This window comes from Nannospalax galili, unplaced genomic scaffold, assembly GCF_000622305.1.
Source record: "Nannospalax galili isolate Female #2095 unplaced genomic scaffold, S.galili_v1.0 scaffold70, whole genome shotgun sequence".
Lineage (NCBI taxonomy): Eukaryota > Metazoa > Chordata > Mammalia > Rodentia > Spalacidae > Nannospalax > Nannospalax galili.
This window is the reverse complement of record NW_008328543.1, coordinates 1,166,771-1,177,409: the sequence shown is the minus strand read 5'-3', so window position 1 is coordinate 1,177,409 and position 10,639 is coordinate 1,166,771.

Genomic DNA, 10,639 nt, shown 5'->3' with positions numbered 1-10,639 from the left:
CCAGTACATCCCATAATTATATAAACATATAAGTCCATGTGATATTGAATATGTGGACCATTATCGATTCCAAAATATTGTAGCTACAGTCTGGCTTAGACTTTTTCTTAATGCCCATTCCTAGGACATAGGGTTAAATGAACTTATAATGTAGTCAAGACTAAGGTTTTGGGAGCTTCTGCTGACACAGTGTATGGACAGTCTGCTCCAAATTGTGACTTTTTGCCATTAATCTCTGTGGCTAACAAGTTAGCCCTTGTAAAATGGTGTGAATCATAGAATTCTACACATAGTTGTGTTTGGCTGGGTCACTCTACAATCTGAACTATTTAGCTGTTTCAACTGAGAAGACACCCAGTCTTCTCAATCTGTCAACAATTAGTGTTATGCCTTTGAGTCATTAATTCTCCAGCCATTTTCAGTCCACAGAGAAATCCAAGTAGCATGAAACCCCCAGGGAAGTGTGCCCAGCATCTTCCTGGTCTAGATTTCTAATACCATTCTTAAAGTATAGAGTAATCAGCGGTGAGTTTAGATCACAAACAATCACAGACCATCTGAAAGAGGCCACAGTGATCAAAACTAGATCAATTTGAGCAACAAAATAAAGTAGTGTTTTATTTCTGAGATTTGTACCCTGAAATATGAAGGCGATATCTGTAATCCCAAGCTCATATAAATAATTGAGTGAATAAATAATTAAATGAAAAAATGAGATTTGTCATATGAAAAATTTTAAGCCCATATACCCTAAGTGCGGGCTGTGGATGGAATATTCTTTCAAACCATAGAACGGAAAATTGATAAAAAGGAAAGACTTTCACGTGGGTATGGGGCAGATGCTGATTCAGCCAGGAAATCAAGGCGGTATAACATATATGCTGTAGATGGCATGTCATGCCTCCTTGGCATGCGAGGAATGCTGCATGTTACTTCTCTCCTCTTCACAACCCATAGCCCCAACTGAGTCACTAGGCATCAGGAAAAAAATCCAGATTCAAGAACCTAGTACTAAGTGCTGACCAGGGCCTCTAAGACTTTCAGGGCCACACACTGGGGTTTTCTGAGAGTGATGCTGGAGCAGAAAAAGGGATAAAACATTCGTTTTAAACAGGAACTGTGGGTACAGTGTGGATTTCAGCTAAAGATAGTATGTTTGTGCTGGTTCAAGAGTGTGACTAACGTATCAGCATAGCATGTTCTGAAGTTGTAGACATTATGTGTCATCTACACATGGGCTTTCTAAAAATATGAAAGTATTGTAGAAAATATCTTCATAAATTTTAATATTATAAAACCAAAAATACTCTACCTGTGGGTATTTAAAGCTATTACGGAACATTCAGTGGCTAGATTTCAGCACTATCCAAACCTTGGCTTGCAAATAGGAAGCGAAACTCATGGCTTGGAGAGTTTCTTCTCCCGACCTGTGTTCCTCTGACCAGCACGAGAGGCAGAAGATGCACACCCTCCCTGTGCCACAGTTCTCACCATCTAAATACGAAGCTGGTGAGGATTCTCAGACTTCTGTAAGGATGCTACGGTCTCTATTTTCAACCTGTGACTGTATTTCTATCCCCACCCTTGTGTCGGTATTTGATTAGGCTTTTTTTTCCATCTCACTAGAGTGACTCACTTGCAACAGTTCTTGATTCTGAGGATATCTTTTGAAATAATGGAAAATATCAGTAGAGTTTGCTGGTTTCTCTAACGCAGGTGGCGTGCTGGGGCATTCGAAGCCACCTCTATCTGCCCATCTTAGCTGACAGCTCTTCCTTTAGTCCTCTTTCTCCTCTGTCCCTGTGCTGACATGTCATAGACTCTCCTCATTCAATTCTTTTGCTCCAAACTCTCCCTCAGGGAAACTGAAATGTCAGCATTTGACTCTGAAAGAGATAGATTCATCACTGGGAGTTCATGCATCCTTCATCAGACTGTTTGGATGTAAATCTACAGCTATATGAATGCATTCACAAGAAAGGAACTCAGCCATTTATTTTAGTGACTTACTTTCTTAATCTAGCTAAGTGGTCTCCATCCTTTGGAATATCTAAGACTACACTCTAGCCTGAATATTTACAGTGGCTCAGCTCCAAAGGGCAATGGGGTATTAAATCTGAATTCCTTCCTCAAACTACATGACTTTGCCCCAGCATAATTATTAAATGCAGTCTAAGAACATATTGACACTAATATAAAATAAAAACGGGACCCTTTTTCTTCCCATTTGTTATTTTAGATTTTAAGAAATATTTGTTTTAGGTTTTCACGTGCATGGGTACGTGTGTCCACACACATGCTCCTGGGGAGAGCAGATGAGGGTGTTTGGTTCCCTGGAGGCAGAGTTACAGGGAGTTGTGAATGTGGGTGCTGAGAACAGAGCTCAGGCGCTCTGCGCGAGGAGTACATTTTATGCACTCAAAAGCACTGAGCCATTTCGCTGGCCTTCTTTTTATTTTGATTTCTTCATAAAAGCTTTGTTTCTGGGGATAGGTTTTGATAAGTTAATGGTCTTCATTGCTATCTACTCAGATTCTATTTTTAAAAACCCTCCCTACTCGTACAGATAGAATTATATTCAGATTTTTAACCTTTCCTTCTTATCAATGGAACCAAATCTCAAAAACCCTCGTCTTTATATATATGAGTAGACAAGTTTCATCTGAATCTCAGTGATGTGCTGGAGATGTTATCCATTTTTCTGAGTTAGAAAAATCCAAGAAAAAGGCAAGAAGAGGCGAAAGTTAGACATGGACAGAGAGAAAGGACGATGGAGAATATAATAAAGTTGCAATGCAGATATAGCAATCCACCCTGAGACGATGACCACCTCCTCACAGTCACCACAGACCTGCATCCCTGCAGTGGAGAATTCAGTGGATCTACCTGACTAACGATGGAGACAAAGTCAGGCAAGAATCCCAGCTTGTTGTTAAGTGTGGCCACAGAGGCTGATATCTGAGAGTCAGCATCCCTCAAAAACATCCGGAAAAAAATGTTGATGTCCTCGTTAGAGAATAGAAATGTGTCCATGACAGCCGTCCTCCTCACAGGCCGTCTCTTTGCTCACATTGAAAGGGAAATGCACTGTCTCTCATAAATATAAATGCACAGATTGTTCATTCTGTAATTAGATGCCACAACCAAAGGCATTTTAAATAATTTTTAAATTTTTAAATAGCTAGAGGACTTAGATAGAAATCATATTTAGTTGTAGTTAGCAAAGGAATTTAATGATCTAAGCACGGACATTATAAACCAAGCCAAAGCATGACAGCCAAAATCTCTGCTTATTAAAGAAAATATCTAAGTCTTTTTTTATGGAGTTACAGTGTTCCAAAACATGGTAAAATACAATAGAAAACATTTTTTTGTTCTTGTATTTTTCTATGTTAGAAAACTTTGCTCAGAAATTCCTAGAGGTTGCTTTGTCATTATTATACATGAAAGATATGTGAGGACTTTACCTATAACTGTAGCCCTTGGTCACATACCATGAAAAGCCCTTCATCTATTGTAGGAAGAAGTAGGTCAGAACAAGCTCTCTGGCTTGTATTATGTGTCACAGCTGACAGATGATATGTGAATATATCTTGAATTTTCAAAACACTGAACTGACAACTTTCCATTCAAAGAAAATATTTTATGCACTCTGGATACATAAAAGATAAGAAATGAACGAGTCTGATTGAAGCTGGTGAAGCCTAGGATACTCATTAAAGTCTGACCATTTTAACATCTCCTCTGCCTCCAAAGTGTGGTAAAGTAGCCGTGGAGATGCCCAGGGTCCCCTGTACTTTGAGGTAAGATTATTGCTGCAAACCACATAAACCCAGCAACCAAGATACCAGAGCCTGGGATTCCGTCTGTTAGTTTATAGCAAGTCATTTGGACATCCGTCAGCTCCCCCTTCTACAGCAATTTTAGTGAGAAATTAATGGGACGAGGTTAAAAAAAGATCAAATTTAAAACAAGTAAAATGAGCCATGTTCCCATTCTAACGTCCGCATTCCATTTCTCAGAAATAATGTGGTTAATAATTCTCACAATTCCTTCCAGAATTATCCTACATATGCGGGGGTGTCTATGCAAGTGTGTGCATGTACCCCAGTATACATGATGCCTCCTTCAGGGAGAAAATAAAAATCACACCACATTGGTCTTCTGCCTCAACATAGTTTTAAATATTTACTTATATTTGAGCATTTAGATATTTTATTACATATTGTTTCATAGTTGCAATATTTTTATAATCTAATGTTTAGTTTATCAGTGCTTGTTAATAGTATATCATTTTAAAATTAAACTTTCATTGATTAAGTTGCTTTAATGACCATATTTTTATAGAATTCTTTATAAATATGCATTTATGGGGGATGGAAACGGAACTATAAGCCATGAATGAAGAAAAAAAAAAGAAAAGTCTTCCTTATACACAGAGATAGCTGCATTTTGGCATGTGCTTCCACACAGGGAGCTGCCACCCAACTTAGTGTCTTAATATTGCAATGCAGTGTTATGTGCATAGACTTCCCAGGGTGGCAGGAGGCCTTGGGGGCTGCCACTGTATCCTGGTATGGCTTCTATTGTTTAAATACTGAAGCTGAGCTCACAAGCACCCTCATCTCTTATACTTGGGCTGAGATGATTGAACTCTAGGGGCCTGTCACATCTAGCCATGTGTGGTCTCTCCATGCATCTACTTGGACATGCTCGTCAGACCTGAAGCCTCAAAAAGTTAGAATTTTATATGCTACCTCAGGACACCAAGATAGACCTTTATTGTCACTGGTGGATCATTGAGGGGTGTGACTACTAACCCTCAGAGCCCTCACACTGGCCTCTGCTACTGGGAATCTATAAATGCTTTCATCTTCAGAAATTTTCAAGCTATTTTTATTGTTTTATTTATGTAACAAATTGTGTGTGTGTGTGTGTGTGTGTGTGTGTGTGTATGTACCTGCATACACACCATAGTCCACTTTGTAGGGGTCACAAAACAACTTGTAAGAGTTGATTTTTCTCATTTGATTTGTCTTCATTTTTTCTACTTTTCTCCAGTAAACAAGGAGCCAAACAGCACATTTTGCTCAGGGTCTGAATACTCTCAGCCCTCCTGACTCCCCAGGTACACTGTGCATTGCTATAAAAAGGCCCCAAATCCAGCCAGCCATGGTCAGCATCAGGAAAAAAAAAAAAGCCCCTTTCCGGAACCAACCACTGGAGGACCATGGGATCTGGTTAACTCTGATTTTTTGCTCACTTTGTTGGAGTGCCATGGTGTCATGGCTCAAAGCCACTTGCAAAGAGGCTAACCCAGCCCCTCAAATGCTTTGCCCAGCGACACCTGATAGAGTGAGAAGAACAGTAGTTCCCTGATTTTGATGTCTTGTCTCTCATGGAGAATTTAGTCAACTTAGAGCTGCAGTGTCACCAGACTGTGTGTTAACAGCCTCGATGTGACAAAACTCAGGCGCGTGAAACGCCTCTCAGGGGTATTGAGTTCCGCTCCGTGTAACAGGGCCTTGGGGAACGTTAGCTGACTTTATTAAGACATGCCTGTGGTCAGATCCTGATGCCTGCCTTGCCTTTAGTCGCTTAGTGTTGTATGGGGGACAAGGGAGTGGTATTGAAAAGCACTTGGAGAAGAACCTTGTATTCTCCCATGAGCAATACCCTAGGTTAGCCCAGCTGTTCACTTTTCTAGCTTGGGTAGTTACCAGCCTGGGGTAGAGCGTGCTTACACAAGCATGCTAGTTGGACTGCAAGTTTTCATGGAAACGTCCAGCACTCTTGCCACCTGCCAGGTCTTCCATTCTCTTTCACCTATATCTCAGAGGCATTGCTCCCTGCAGTGCTGGGGATGTTGACTCACAAATCTGAAAGATCTTAGGGAATACCTCATTTTAGGCTTGAGGCCTACAGGAGAAGGAGGAAGTCCAGGGACATCCTGACTTGGGACCTAAGCCTTTCCATCTCACTACTCTAGAGTTCTAGGAAAAGCTCAGGGACATTCAAGTTGAACAGGGAACCTAGTACTACTGCAGACAAAGGCAGCGACCAAGAACAGGTGCTGAGCTTTGAGTGGGAACTGCTTCTAGGCCACCTCTACACCCAGACAGGAGGGAAGGGGAGGCAGAAGGAAGCTTCCTGTCCATGGAGCGTGTTCCCCTTTTTGTTAAGAAGAGAGTGAAAGCCAGCGGAGCTCCACCTCAGCCTCCTCCTCCTTCATGGTTATGCATCAGAGCCTTAAACATTTGATGCCCAGGGCTCAAGCAGATGACATTTATTGTTTATTTTATGCTATTCTTTTGCTGTTACCTGAGAAGTTCTCCTGCTCATCCTCTGGAACAGCTGCCTTGTCTGGAATACTCCTGAAATGGCTTTCCTCTGCAGTGTCTAGGCTGCATGGGCATCTCAGGACAACATTGCATGAGATGCTGAGGTCTAGCCAAAGTCCTGGGGAGGGAAGTCAAGCTCTAGATCTCAGCCTCTCTCCATTGACAAAAGCAGTCCTGGTTGTAGAAGACTCAAGGCAGGATGGCAGGCTCTATCTAATTTGTGACAGAAACTGCAACCAACAGTTGCAGCATGTAGTGGTGTTTAATTCACAAAGACTTCCAAAGCAGATAACATGAAGTTTACAAAAGACAATATGTTCAAGTTGATAATGCAGTAGCTGCTACAAAACACTACATTTCTGTTTCTGCTTTAGCATTTCAGTTATTTCTTATTTAAGATTATACAGGTAGTTATTGACAAACGCAGTGTTTTAATCGGATTTTATGTTACCCACTGTATTAGCCTATGTTCTTCAGAGGAACAGAGCAATAGAATTGTATATTTGTAAAAAGGGGATTTATTGGGTGGGCTTAGGTGAAAAGGCTGAATAGTCCAACACTGAGCATCTGCACCTGCACAGTCCAGCAGGCTGGGTGTCTCGGCTGTCCCAGTCCAGCACAGAATGCCTGCGGCTGCCTGGACAATGTCTGCTTCAGTCCGTGATGGAAGACAGGAGCACCTGGGTTTTCAGGGCGGTGGGGGATGGCTACAGTAGCCGAGGTAAACACTGTCTCCGGGCAGTGAGGGTGGAAGGCCCACACCGTGTTTTCCTTTTTCTTTTGTGTGCAGGGCTCTCTGAGGAAGGTACAGCGCTCTCTGACCACGTTTTCCCATTCCAGTTAACGACACAGAAACATCCTCACAGACTTTCCCAGATGTGTGCTGCCTAGACGATTCCAGATCAAGTTGATGATCAAGACTAACCCTCATGCCCAGTTTCTCTTGTTCCCCAGACAGTAGCTGTGGTTGTTGAGAATTTTAAATTTTGCTTCTAAGTCATAAACGATTCCACTTTCACCGCTACATCTTCTCCCACCAGTAGCTCTCCCCAGTTCCTAATCTCTTTTTGTGACATTTACATAATCACACAACATAAATCCATTTTTTCTTGTACAATATAAACTTCCTGAAAGAAACAGGATTGCCTTTCTTTGCTCCTATAACCTCAAACTAAAGAGTAGTTGGTTTGTGAAATGTGGTCCGTATCTGCTGGTGAGGGATGCATGCAGGAACAGCTTTGATCTTCCTGATAGGCAGCCCATTGGTCAGCAGCTCAGGCAGTTGACCTTGAAGCACATATTTGATTTTCTTGTAAACTAATTTAGAAAACTTTGTTGCCTTCAGTAGACTTTGGAATATTTGATTTTCCAATAAAACATGTAGAGAATGACCCCATCCTAAGAAAGAATATCAGCCACTTAGTGCTTTATCCCCTTTCTCTCTGTTTGAAATATTCCTCAAATAAGTAAAACTGCACCATAATAAAAGAAAAAAATTCCTTTTTAATTTGTTTGTTTGAGACATTGTCTCTCTGTGTAACCCTGGCTACCCTTATCGTCCCCCCCACCTCTACTGTCCAAACACTGTGGTTACATGTGTGTTCCTGACTAGAAAGTGATTTTTTCTTTATAGAACATTTCCAGAACTTGGTCCAATGTCAGGACACTTGCATAAATATTAAGAAATCCCAAGAATTCCAGTGTTTGCTTTGTCTGCACTGAAGTGGAGTGACGCCTGTGTTTATCTGCATGTGTTTATGTTCAGATGACTAATGAGGGGATCTGAATTAAAGAGCAGGCACAAGGTTTGATATCTCATGATAAAGATATGTGTCTCAGTGATTGCAGAAGCACAGAATGCCACTTTTGCTCAGACACCAAAGTACAAATCTGTCAGGCTTCACAAAGCATAATATGTTGTCAGGCAAAAAAGAAATGATTGTGAAAGTTGCTCTCAGGGGAAAAATTCTGTTGTCCTGATAGTCTCTCCATGTATGAGGATATGCTTTTAAAAAGGACGTGATTTTAAGGATTATTATGATTTATTTTTAAACTTTTTTGAGAACATCATATGTGAGTGCTGTATTTCACTCCATCACTCCCAGTCCCCATTCAGCTCCTCCCATGGCCCCTGTTTCTCTCAGGTCCTTGTCCTTTTACACATTATGGTTAAACATATACATATATATATAAAAACATGCATATATACATATATACCCACATATACATAGTATATATACATTATATATATATATATATAATATATACATATGCATATATATAATGCACTGAGTCCATTTAGTGATGTGCTTATGTGCCTGTGTTTAGATAGGGCTTCCCATTTGGGATTAGATAGCCTCTCAGGGAGCTCATCCCTGGAGAAACGTGATTCTCCTCCCTCAGCATGTACTGATTGCCTATAACTCTACATCTCCAGGTGGAAGTCTGTGACCTTCCCCCATCCACACTGGCATGTTATCCGATATCATTTTGCACATCTTGTTTTGTTACCATACTGTGGAGATTTCATGGATGCAGCTTCTCTGTCATGTTCAGAGCATGTCTAGAACACATTAGCCATCCTGTCCCCCTGGCTTGTGTAGTCTTTCTGCCCAGTCTTATGAAATGTTCCTTCAGCCAGGTGTAGAGGTTGATTGTAGATGCGTCACTTAGGCCTGTGCACTTCACAGTCACTTATTCTCTGCATATTGACCAGCTGTGGAATTTTGTAATAGTCTCCACAAGTTACAAAAAGAAGCTTCTTTGATGATTGGTGAGAGGTACACTTGTATCTAAGGATTTGGACTCTTTATAGTAATTATGATCTTTCATTTATAATTGGTGACCTAACTGAAAACTTATTTGAATATAATACAAACATAAACAAATTTTTTAAAGTAAAGAAAATGTAAATATGAGTCTTTCTATATGATTTTTTTCTAAAGAATCTCTGTTGTTAGAAAGCAAAGGAGTCTCCATACAGAACATTCTTCTGCCAGAATTAACGTTATCATAAAATAGTCTTTTGTCAATTTAGAAATTTTCTACTGTTTTACCTATTCTAAGAACAGAGCTCTTAAGGAGTTAAACAGATGTAATTATCTGTCTTTTTCAGGGAGAAATGGTTTTCAGAGAATTTACATCTCCCACACAGGTCAGGCAAATACACAGTTTAAAGGTAGGTTGTGTTTCAACTTCTAACTCCAAATATTTACTGGCACAACAGCAAAGTCCAGATTCCCCCTCACAATCTGCTTCTCCATGATCTCTTCTTAATGATATGTACAGCAAACACTAATGGCTTCTCTTTTCAGATGCTAAAATTGAGGTTAAGAACAAGTAAACAGCTTGCTCTAGGGCAGCATTTTGCCAAAGAGCAAAATGAGCTCCTGAGTCCCAGTTGGGCATCTATGACAGTCTTTATGCTGGAGACCACAAATCGGTATTCTCTAGAGATAGCCATACTCCTAGAAGCCTCTCTAGCAATTCACTGAACCCATTGTTGCACCAACTGTAAAGGATTAAACACGTGTGGTTATTTTCATATTCTTTGTGTAAAGCGCCACAGTTACCCGTATGTCCCCACAAACCAGAAAACCATTAAGTGTTCTTGGGACACACTGGATTCTTCAAAAGTTCAAGGCATGTATTTTCTCAATGCATGCTTTGTTTTGAATGGAATTATCCACCAATATTTAAAACCCTACAGGTGAACAAACCAAAGGATCTGAGAAGTCACCAGAGGTGGTAAAGATTCTAATAGTGTGTGCCACAGTTACCCATATGTCCCCACAAACCAGAAAACCATTAAGTGTTCTTGGGACACACTGGATTCTTCAAAAGTTCAAGGCATGTATTTTCTCAATGCATGCTTTGTTTTGAATGGAATTATCCACCAATATTTAAAACCCTACAGGTGAACAAACCAAAGGATCTGAGAAGTCACCAGAGGTGGTAAAGATTCTAATAGTGTGTGTGCTGTTCTTCAGATAAGAATGGAAAAGATTAGGAATTTGCTCCTGTGAGGGTAATGATGATTTTTGTCTTTTGAGAAATCTTGATAGAGTGAAACTATATTCATTCTTCATAAGACAAAATATATTTGTAATAGCTACATGTAGATACATGTGCATATATATAGATATATCACACCCAAGCGCACATAAACATATATACATATACATATGTACATAAATAATGTATAAATATGCATATATGTGTGTGTGTGTGTGTGTGTGTGGGGTGTATGTGTGTGTGGGGGGGTCAGCCTGCAGGTGTTTAAGCTATTTCTATACATG